Source organism: Atheta coriaria, unplaced genomic scaffold (genome assembly GCF_025399875.1).
Source record: "Atheta coriaria isolate IRGN ID8LTWV9N9 unplaced genomic scaffold, Caltech_Dcor_3.1 hic_scaffold_9_pilon, whole genome shotgun sequence".
Classification (NCBI taxonomy): Eukaryota; Metazoa; Arthropoda; class Insecta; order Coleoptera; family Staphylinidae; genus Dalotia; species Dalotia coriaria.
In genome coordinates, this window is record NW_027045451.1 from 13,445,976 (window position 1) to 13,458,281 (window position 12,306).

Consider the following 12,306-nt stretch of genomic DNA (forward strand, 5'->3'; position numbering starts at 1 on the left):
GATAGTGGAAAAGACTATCAAAAGTATCGTTTTGAACTCGCTCTCGTGTGAAGCCCTAGTCAAATCAGAGACTATTTTATTTCAAAGGATAATGAACATTATTATTCTGCATCATAAATGAAAGGTAATTTGTTACAAATCGAGAGTATTTTCGGCGTGCGCCTTTTACGAGAATGTCGATCAACAACAGGACAACGTGAATGAGTTGTGTAGTTGCGTCACGCAATACAATTCTATCTTACAGATCTCTCACCGAATGCATCAATCGATCACAAAATGCAAAAACTAAAAATTGGGCCTTTGCAAGGGACATTTTTTTATAATAAATACTAAATGATGCTTTACAGGAATAAAAATTAATAAATTCTCCCTCTTTTTAAGTGGCGCCAGTGTGATTTGTGTAACAAAAAAATTGTTATACTTTGATTACACGCCATTGCTAATTTGTCAAAACATTTAAACAAAACGGACAAGGCATTATTTAAGCCAATCTGCGAAATCGAAAACAATGTGTGAGTCGTATAAAATCAGGATTGTTAGTTTGCCTAAGAACAGGCGAATGCACACACAGAATGCGTGACCTGTTGTGCACGATCGACTCCGCATGGTGTCCACTTAACATTCATCTTAGCGACAAGTCCCCCTTTCCTGGACGTTTTTTGTTTATTGCTTCATGTACACACTATGATTCAAATCTACAGGTGGGCACAAATTCGTTGCCAGCAAAGAGATAAAATTTCGCATTCGGATTAGAAGCATCTTGGGCTCATAAACAGTCGCGTGATTATTTTTAAAGTCGCTTAAACTCTGACAAAAACAAACTGGCGTACGGGAGATCGAAGCGAAGAAGTAAAAATAAAGCTTAAAAACTCGTGCGCGTTCTAGGTGGAAGGTGAGCCCGAAACGACGTGCAGAAAACTAAAGTTTAGCTTTGGCGGAGCAATAAAACCAAATGGAAGACGGCGCGATGCCAAGTGCCCTCTCTACGCGCGGCACGATATCGCAAAATAAAGCAAAGCGATATTGAAAAAACAAACTCGCATGTACGTTTCATCTGGGGAATAAGCACAAGCAAACGAAGAATAAAAAGAAGCAAAAAGACCAGCACAGCTCTCGCTGGTTCAGTACTGCAAGTACGTAAACAAACATAACTCAGTAACAGCTCCAAGGCGGACGACAGCAATCGGATAAGATAGAGGCCCGGCATTATTTACACCGCGCACTTCAATAATTACCGCGATCAAGGACCGAGCGCACATAGGCGACAAAAATAGACGATTGCAACGCCAACAATGTTTTTTAGCAGCTGCGCACTAGCGCATGTAGATCAAGATCCAACATAGCGCGCGACTCACTCTGACAGACATGTTAACAATGCGCGCGCGCAGCATTTACAATTAATTTGCGAAAATACATGCAATACAAACAAAAATGCGTATCACATATTGTTGAAGAATAAATGTATGGTATAACAGTAAACATTAGTTTTTGCTTCTGACCATAATACCATGCAAAAATACTGTCAAATCAGCGACCAAACAAACTCTGCGGAAGTGCCCTGCTGAGAAGCGAATTCACACCATCATAAACAAGATACTCCAATGCCAATCGCATTAAAAAAATTAATTTTAAGGACGAAAAGGTCAAATTAAGAAAATTAGATTGCACGCACCAAACGCGCCGTTTGATTAAAAAATCGACAATTTTTCAGCTTTACAAATTTTTATTTTTAAAATCCTTTGGCGCCGTAGAGTGTACACCGGAGAGATAATGCCAGAAAGTGTACGAATGCATGATCGTGTATTAAGTGCGCAGGGTTCAGTTAATCGCCCTCGCACGTATGCATTATGCACGTAAAATTAGTCCGTAAATTACACCGCCACGCTGCACGGCACTCGTGTTCTGCGGCTGGGCAATTATCCTAGAATTAATTTATTTCGGGGGAATGAGGGGAACGTACGTCGCACCCAAGGGCAATAAAGTGTGAGGTTGTCACGTGTGCTTCTCTTTGACCAACCGCAATTTTGCACATGCTCTGTGTCCGAGTGTGAGCATATTCGTCTTCCTTGCAAATCGAATCTAAATATTATCATAGTAAACCTTATTAAGAAAGAAAAGCGCACAGTTTATGCATGCCTGTAAAACAACTAAGCCTATTACAAATATCCCATCTTGTTCTCTGCGTGACAAAACTAAACTCCTCGGGCTGGCGCGGCAACTTTGACAAGAAGTAAATTGTTGGCACTGAAAGCCCCTCAAACATTTAATCCTTGCACGGGCTGTAGATAGTGCCCGAGGAACGGTCGGGTAACGAGCTACCTAGTGTGTGCCAAAACTACTACGTTATAACGCACCTCAAAGTCCATCAAATAAACTTGGCGAACCTGGCGAGACAAATTCACTGCAGCACTAAAACTACGTATAAAAGTACACACATACCATCCGGTAGAAGAAAACCAAAATCTTGATTGCGTAGTTTGAATACCACAGCAGGGAAATAAAACTTAATAGTTAAGAAACGATACCAACTGGCCACGATACATCGGTGAAATTCCGGTGCAATTAAAGCGAGAAGAAAAACAATCCAACGTACGACAATAACGAGCGAATCGTGAGGCAGGAGATTTTTGAAATCTCTGTCCGGTTGTTACCTGTCAGCTAGACACCAATACACGGGGGGAGCATCGTGACCGGCCAACGTGACTACCGCGTGCACTGCTCCCCACTCCGCAGTGATGACCCCTCGAGTGCAGTTTACCAAATTAAAACTTATTTTAATCTGACAAAACTATCGCGGACTAGAAAATAATGCAAGCGATTTCTTATGTAATTACCCTTTTTACAATCGCGTCCACAAAACGAAAGCCTCCCTTTTTCCCGTCAAAGAAATTAATCAATCCGGAGAATATATTAGAGGTGTTAGCTGCTCCCGCATGGAAGAAATAAACTAAATATTTAATTTGGAATAGGATACACTTTTGCGCGATACACAGCTACTGCGCGTTTGAGAGTGAATCAATTAAGGCTTCGCATAATTTAGCAATTCCCTGCGGCATTTCCGATGTAGTTACCTAAACCGAGCGGCGCAACGTAAATTCAATCCCAAAGTTGCCGGACGCGCCTCCATAAAATAATCATTGGACTGAGTGCGTTTCACAGTGGACGATCACCAAAATCCAACCCTGCAATCTCCCAAGCCGGATTCGCGTGTTGCAGTCGAACACAGATGTGACTCGCGCGTCGCAAACGTGACCCGCACTTCTTCTCGAAACAAAACAATTCCGAATCATTAGACCGCAAACGATTTATTTATTGTGTATCACAATGGGCCGCAAATTGCGCCCGCCGCCGCCTTATCCACTGCGACCCAAACCGCATGACGCCCAAAGAAATAAAACACACATAATATCATTAAATTAAATTGAATTATTTTTATGACCGCCTCTTTGAGCGCGCTATTCGCGCAACAAGCGTTGGCCGGCATACCTTATTGGAATAAAATAAGTCATACATCAACACGAACGTCATGGTACAAAAATATTTATCATGATAACGTAGCGCCAGTGATTAGTGACTCAATTCTCAAAATCACAATTTATAGTGTCAGCACACAGTTATTTACGAGGCCTTCGCCCAAAAGACAAAAGGCGAGCGCGCAGTGGCGGACAGATTTTTGCACACGCCTCATGATCCCAAAAACTAAACGGGTTTGTTTGGGCGGTCGTAAATATGAGATAGTGTGGTATTATAACAATAACCATACATTACCGATTGAGTGGCTACTGCTGTTGCTCGCGGAGAGAATCGAGCAGTTGCCTCGAAGCGCACTAGTCAACACGTACGATACGAACCTGATGGACGAGCCAAAATCAAACCCCCAAAACTCCCTTTCTAAATACATGTGTTTACATTGCCTGATATGCTGTTGCCCAAACCGCCTAGGGTATATTGCGTGCGGATGCACTAGATATACAAGGATCAACCAGAAATATTTTTAAGATGCAAGGGAATAACAGAAATGTAGATATCACGATTAGTTGTCTCCTGTTGGTACTAGAATTGCGGTTTGCTAGTAATAGAGTTTATGCTAGTTGAAAATATAAATCAGACATTGCACAAAACTGTTTGCCTTCAACATATTAATATGCGTCCGGAAAAAAACAGGAATAACATAGGAAAATTAAACAGTTTTGATTCAATTAGCCAGAAATCAATGTCCTTCATACTGAACTTAGTTGTCTCCTCTTTCCAACATACCTTATTCTTAAATTTTACATAAAAATGTTCATCAACTGCATAAATTCAATGCTAACCTTTCTAATTGTGTTGCAAGTAGGAAACGTGCGGCTGAAAAGCAGAGAATATATACCATACCAACACGTGGATCGCACACATCGCCCGAGCTTTTTTAGTGACTGGGTGCTACACGTAGATGTGCAAACAACACAAGCAACACGCTGAAGAAGGAACTCAAAGCAGTATTCGTCTTCGTAGTCGGCGGCATTGAGTAGACGTGCTTAATCGGATTGGCGCAAGCGCTCATTAATTATGCACGATGTGCGAAGTCAAGGCAACGTAATGAAGATCGATTTGATGTATGCTACAATGGTCGCAGTAGCTCTTTTCCTAATTAATACACTCCTTCGTAATGCATGTCCGACGTGTTTACGGCTTGTTTCTTCAGCAGAAAGCAAGAGCTTGCAAACAACGAACAAAAAACTAACAACAAAACAACAACCTATCCACCTAAACGGCCAATGTCAACATTAAGCACACACAAGCAGTAATAAAGAAAGCACACTGCTTACTGGCTTGCTATTGTTGGATTTTAGAAAATTGCTATTGGATGTTTTGAGAACCAAATTAATTCTGGAGACCAAACTGGTAAAAGTAAGAATCGGTGTGGTAAACAAACGTATTTGCTACAAAAGGCATCTTATATTTCAAGTTAATTTTATTTTCATTTTGCCTATTTTATGATAACAGGAAAAAATAACAAATGTTAGATTGCATGCCAAAGACATAAATTGCTACACTGCGCTTTCATTATTCAGCTTTAAAAAGCGAAAATACACTCAAACATTAAACAAACCATACTCGTTCGCTTTCAGTCTCTATCGTTAACGTACCACCCTTTGCACACTCATCTATTCGTCCTCCCTCGGTCGCAATTAACACGCAACGTTTATAATAGGATATCATTACCAAAGTAGACGAACAACTCGCCGTGGGGCAAAAAAAAGCTTCTAAATGAAAAATGCATGCCGGATCGATCGTTTTGTCCGCATGAGCGCTTGACATACACACATATAGGTACATCCATATACACAACACACATTTTTGTAGAGATAATATGCATGCATACGCTGTATTAAAACGAGGAAAAAAAACGCAACAGAAGGAATAAACGCGGTGAGCTTGAGGTTTGAATGGTGCGAGGAGTGCGACATTCAGCGTGCATGTCTATACCCATCACACCCTATCGATGGCTGCGGATGCGAATCCTTACACGATGAGTGTGTGTCCGTGTGTGTCTCGCAAACGTAGCATTTTCAATCTAGATTATTTGAAACGATATTGCTGTCAATATTCAAATGTCAAAGCGGAAGCCGGGATGAAATGAATGTGACACTTTTCACGTGTGACATGGAAGGGCGCTCCGCTTTTCAAATTGAGTTTGGACACACCACACAAACATAATCCGAGTCCAATCGCGGCCGGCGGTGTGTTGTTGCCACAGGAAATTCTAAAAAGACTCCGAGATTAGTTGCCACGCCGATGTGTTAACGGTTGAAATTACAGAAAAAGAGGCTCGCCCAAAAATTTCCTTCGAGGCCAGTTGAGCATAGCTCCCATTTCGATTGCCAGTATCGGTTTAATTATACGCCGGGGCGGAAGAGGGCGGCGGGGTGGAAAAGGCAAATTTGTATTCAAATAGCATTTTGTGCCGAGTCAGCGCCTAGAGGAGCTTTTAACACGGATTAGAATGCGAATGTGCCGGACTGGAGAATTTACACGAGCACTTTATCCAAGGGGATTTGATCCCACTCCGCGATACGAACTAATGTAACAGCAGATACGCTCTGTTTACGCGCGAGACACGGATTTTCGGTGGACACATTTCTCTGGTCGACCGCCGCCGCGCCGCTTGCTCGTCTATCCTGCGTGAAACACGAACTTCCGCCCCGTGTGTTTGCGCGCGCACTCGCCCCGTACGTGCAAACGTCTTCGTGTCATTGTTGTTCCATTATCGTACGGCGTTCGATATTTTTTCCTCTTTTCGCTTTCGCTTTCCCGTCGACGTAGAAGGACCTTTTTCCATTATGTGCCAAGCGAGCCAACTGCACACCCCGCTATTAGGACGAAAAAGGACTACTTATTGCCAGCCCTAATCGCTCCTAATGACAGTTGGGAATCAACAACAATATTCACTGCGTTATATCATTAAAATAAAATAAAAAAAGAGAAATAATCATCTTAAAAGCACCAATGCGAACCTACTGTTGGAATTTTAGAAACCTGGTATTAAGTATGTTGTATTTCATAATTTCGACTATTAATAATTTGAGGAGGACTTTACAACAAATATTGCGATTTTGTATCGAGCACGCGCTCATAAAAACAGTTTTGACGTCGAAGACTTGTCAACTACAAACTGTTTTATGTAGTGTATATTTAATTTCCACCCTTACATTCCTATTCATACATTACATACGTAAGAGTAGCGTATATGGCATGCCAGTAAAACCATGAGACATCCCCTTGCCACAAAATCTTCCATTCAGGGCAGTAGCAGCAAGTGATAAAAGCATGAAGATAAGTCCGAGAGCAAGAAAGCACGTCGCAGGAGTTTCTAAACTTTGGCTAGATTGGCGAATTAACTGCACGCTTAATTTTAATTCGTCCCCTACCATAAAGTTTGGCGGAAAATGTAACTGGAAACATCAATTTGATAGACACGGGTCAATATACACCGGTCAAGAGACAACACCTATTCAGATGCTACGCGTAGACAAACTCAACGCCATAGAGCCGGACATAGGTATATGCGACACCAAATATAAGCCCACAATACGGGGAGAAAGGCAAACAATTAAATTGAGTACTTAAATGTGCCTTTCTACTTGAACCCTTTTATTGTCGTTCGTAAACTAACACAAACTTCAGGCAACCGAGGCGCACGCGTTAACCCAGGCCCGAGAGCTATTAAACGTGAAATGCGATCCTGCGGCAGTGGCAGGAGCGGGCGCAGCAATGCCAAATTTATGTTAATCTCACAAAGTTATTTGACTGCGCCCTTAGATAATAAAAAAATCGGTACCCCTGCGTACACCAACATTTCACTACGGCATTTTTGTATTGTCGATGTCCACTTTTCAAGGCATATTTATCAATTCATATTCATTCATAACTTGATTTCTTTCATTTCGCTTTTAAAATTGTTTCGCGGGTATACACGCGTAAAATAGTTTAAGTAGCAGTTTAAAGTCGACAATAAGCGCACTCGCTGGAGGCTTTAAACATTTTTTTACCTTTCTCGGGGCCAGAGCAGCAGCAACTTTTTCATGGCAGATAATAAAATGACTGAATTTTATGTGGTATAAATTTTATATCTACAAAAAGTATATTTATGAACGTGTGTACGCATATACTCGAACCTAGTTTGAAGAGTACATTCAAGTATCGCGTGTAGACGGTGAGAAAATCACAACCAAGATATTTAACTATATACCTACGTATTTTTTATATCTGAGCAGGAAGCAGGTCTATACGGGAGGACTTCATCTCTCTTTTGCTCTCACTTGCTTACTTTCTTGCTTTGCAAGCCAGGTACTGGTGAATTAAGCGAAGCAAGATGATTCTCTTCCCTCCTCGGTGCGGGTTCTCGATAGATCCGCATCGAATCAACATCTTCAGACTCGCTGCACTTCACTACGCGCTGCTTGCGCTCATGTTCAACTCGCCGAATCCCAGCTGCACGTCAATATGCAAATACGAACGGGCGGTGAAAAAAGTGCTCCGCTTGCATATTTACAAGATTTTAATTCATTCGCGGCACAAAAACATAATACATTTTTAATTTCGAGGCGCGATGCGATGGTCTGGTAAATGACGCGAGTAATTTTCAAGAACGCTGCCATTAATTTGGGCGGTCGCGCGCGCCTCACGGTATGGGCGAGTCCATTAACATTTTTTCGTACCATTTACTTTTTCTTTCTTTTCCTTTCTGGCGCCTGGCGACCTTGCATGAATACAACGCATCTGATAATATAGGCCACAAAAACGTTCACATAAAGATTTGCCACCCACCTTCAACACGACCGCGTCTTAGAAAACTATGCAAAAAGCATTTGCAGAAAACAGAGCAATGCTGCCTGCAAACAACGACCAACTTTAGATTAGCAATTTCCCGTTTCGCTTTCGTGCATTGAACTCCGTCGTTAACGTAATGCAGAGAAACAAAAAAAAAGAGGAAAAGAAAATGCCAAAAAAGGAGGCACAAACCAACAAAATTCTAAAGCCTATTTAACGTTATGATTATTGCCATTATTATACGCAGCAAACATTTATCCTAGCACACTATGAATATTCAACAGCGGCTACCAGAATCAAAACAAACAAAAAAAAAACGGAGAAAATTCATTTAACGATATTAGATTTTTATAGCACGCTCTGTTTTAACGCCTGGAACCATTCGAACGTTGAGCGCGAGGGTGACTGCCTAGCCTGCAGATTGCAAACGTAACCCTTTTCATGACGAAACCAATACAAAACTTTTATTTATTTAGAAATAAATACTTTTATATTATTCGTGGCTAAACGTTGTTAAACACCCGATTAATTAAACGCTCGGCACTGTCCACGTTCGCGTTATGTAACGAATGCATATAACTTCCTATCCTAATCTTCAATTTCTCAGGTAATCGTCTCAAGCCACAACAAGGAATTTGTATATTATCATGAGAGTAAATGATTGAGAGTAAGTGATGTTGCATGAACCAGTTTGTATATTTCCATGCAAAACGGAAGCTCTTCAATCAATAATTGATAATTGCGCCTTCATGACGATGCAGTCAACCAAAGGAATTATTAATTCAAAGATGTAATATGGCTATTTCCTAAGTGGCCAAAAAAGTATCGAAATCGCAGTTACGACAAAGAAATTTCAAGAACATTTAAATACAAGCATGCAACCTTGCTGATCAGTCTGTTGGCAAACGGCTGGGCAACCATCCATACACTAAAGTCAGTTGAATTTTATTCAATAAATTCAAATTCTCAAAATATTCGCACTTCCTTGCAAGATATATCACAGCACATCTAGTTACAAAAATTTTGCTGCTACCAAACATCGATTCTCGCAAACCCATTCATATTTTAAATCATATGTGTATTATACCCACTTGAGTCATATAAGCGTAGGGTATTCATGAGAAAAGAAGACGTGATGATTTATGCGCTGCGTCCCGCGGGTGCTTTCCAGTCAGCTGAAGAGGCAAAGCGCGCTTGGGTGGCAAGCGCAAGTAGGGTACTACGCACTTTCTGTCACCGTCATCCCTCATCATTGTGCAAAGGATCAATGGATCGGCGCGTTAAAAATACATGCGAATTTGAAACCGTTGATTGGCAGATTTGCGCGTCGTTTCCGTAAAACCTCAATCTTAGACGCGTTTCCAGAAAGCGCACACACAATCCAATTACGCTTATTTGCACATCCACACGACAGGGCTCTCATCAAAAAAATCATGTAAAACGGTCGCACATATCGCCTTCTTGATAGACGCACGCGTTACATTTGAACGACGGTTTTCCTTTTGCTAGTATCTCATTTTCGAGGGTCTGTGTTTCTTTTTTATTATCACAAGCGCGCCAATGGTCTGTAAAGATGGTCTTGGAATTAGATGGATCCGAGGATATTATCACTATGGAAGCCTAGTGAAACGGAGATTGCAGTTGGCGTAAGCCAACCCGCTTCGTCACTCAAGAGGAGTTTGATAAAGTTACCCCACGGGAAACTTTTTAAACTTTTCGTGACACTTTCCAATATATAGATTATATGTATATCCCAGCTCTCGTCACGCGCGCAACAAAGTTGCCCCCATTTAGAAAACTGAAATTAAATTTTAAACATACGGACCCGGACGAGGATGCTTTATGACGGTGTGGTGTGCGTCTGGGCAAAAACTATGAATAAAATTTGCACACGTGTTTGATAGGATTTATTTTATAGTGAGGTTGTTCAATCAGCTTGCCCCCCGTTGAGTTAATCCGTTTGCTTCAAATATCGAATGAGAGCGAAACGGCAATGTTTGTTTCATAAGTTGCCCAAGCGTGCTGCGCGCACACCGGAGGTGCGCGATAATAAAATTTCAAGAGGGGTACAAATGAACGAAGTAACGAATTGACGAACCGAACACGCGCGCGTCGCTCGCATAACGAGAGCGGCCCCGGTGGTCCTGAGGACAAAATGAGTGAATGGGTGCTTGGCAACGTGACGGCACAGGAACCCAGGAACAATTTGCTCTCATAAATTCCGGTTTAACGTTATATATATATATATATATATATATATATAGCACCCATTCACTCATTTTCTGCCTTAGTATATACCTATACATATATATGTTGTGATCGATATACCTTTTCTCAAACTTACTGCGATAGAAATGTAATAATAATACTCGAGTAGAAAAGTTGCTCGATCCTTATCGCAAAGCGCCCGAAAGGCCTAAGTAAATTTCCAAGCAAAGGAAATTTCACCCTGTCGGGTTTCACGTTGGTGCCGAGATGGATCACTCTTAAGGCGCTGTGAAATCTGTCCGGGGCATTGTTTGTCGAATGATATTTGCTTTACCAAGCTGCAATCTTGAAGATATTGCTCACAGGCCTGCCGTCGTGGAGACGTGCACTATCGAAGTAAATCAGGCCCAATTCGTGACCGAAGCTGGATGACCGTGACCCGAGCACACAGCTGCGCGCGCGGACCAGATATCAACAAACTTTATATTTCTAACTCGATGAACTAACATCGCGTCGATGCACGAGTGTCGCGCGTTGCTGCTTACTCTCTGTAGGTTGGGTTCACGATGTGGCAGAGATTTAATTCGCGCACGACTTTGCTCTTTACTACAATCATTGCCTTTTGCATCTGCTCTTAGATTCATGCGGCGCTTACAAAACTAGCAAAACGCAATTAGGAATGCGGGTAAAATTTTGTTTGGCGTGATTCAATGATAAATTAACGTTAAGCACATTATTCGACCCAAATAATTATGGAGGTGCAAACGAAGCGAGCAGCGGACCAAAGGACTTTATACATGACTTTGAGCTTTGCTGGTATATGATCGTATTAAAAGCATGGGTCCATTTAAATCGGTTACGATAATTCCTTATTAGCTAAAAGCCAGGCGGCGGTGGCGGTGGCAAGCGCCGGCCATCGAGAGATAATCCGCCGCGATGTAGTTTTACCCCCGCATTGCTCGCAAAAGGGGTTTAGATGAGTATCCGCAAGTCGGACCCTACGCACATTTAAGCGGTACGCCGGAGGCCTCCCGCACGCCCGGATAGCTATCTGGTGTATTAAAATACATACACTGGGGAGGGGGCTATTCCAAAACAGAGGCCGACAGAGATACGTTGGTTGTTATACCAAGATGGCAAAACCCACACACTAACCGAAATATACGCAGCAAGTTTGTTTGAAGATACACATAGTTGTCAGCGTCGCCATCCTTCTCGTCCTGCCGCCAGTGTATATGCATAGGTCCGCCACTTAGCTAATGGTAGGTCTCTGGGGATAAGGCTTCGGCTACGGCGTGCGGACGGTTGATGATGAGGCACCCACCACCATAGGGCCTAATAGATACATGTCATCTAAATTCCCTTTGATGCCCCGTCCCCGCAAATAACTTAAATGGAAGTTTGCAGCATCGCCGAGCAGCGTCGGCGCGCTATCGAAATTATGAACACGTTACCAATTTACGCCGCGCCGAGTTAAATACGCTTGCTGGAGTCGACGCCTCCGAGAGATGGCTATCTTCAAGAGCCGCGTGTCTCAAACATGTACAACCGCTATAAACCATCGCCGCACGCAATCCGTATATATAGTGTGTGGCCTACTGACAACACAAGGGGGCAACGCGTCGGCTAGGTACTATCAAAGATAATTCTTCAATTTCAATAGTTGTTTCTTGCACGAACGCAAAATGTCGCACTAGGCAAAATTATCTTGACATCGTGTAATGAAAAGACAAAAGAATGACTCAAATGCTTTCATTGTGCGTGGCGCAAATCATACAAACAGAC

The 12,306-nt window shown here is 42.2% G+C and overlaps 1 protein-coding gene across 3 annotated transcripts in view; it reads right to left on the bottom strand.

The window, feature by feature from the left end:
* The window catches only part of LOC135798650 (hormonally up-regulated neu tumor-associated kinase homolog A-like), a 110,082-nt gene that overhangs the window by 70,932 nt on the left and 26,844 nt on the right, over nt 1-12,306 (bottom strand). The gene's annotated exons all lie outside the window — the stretch shown is intronic.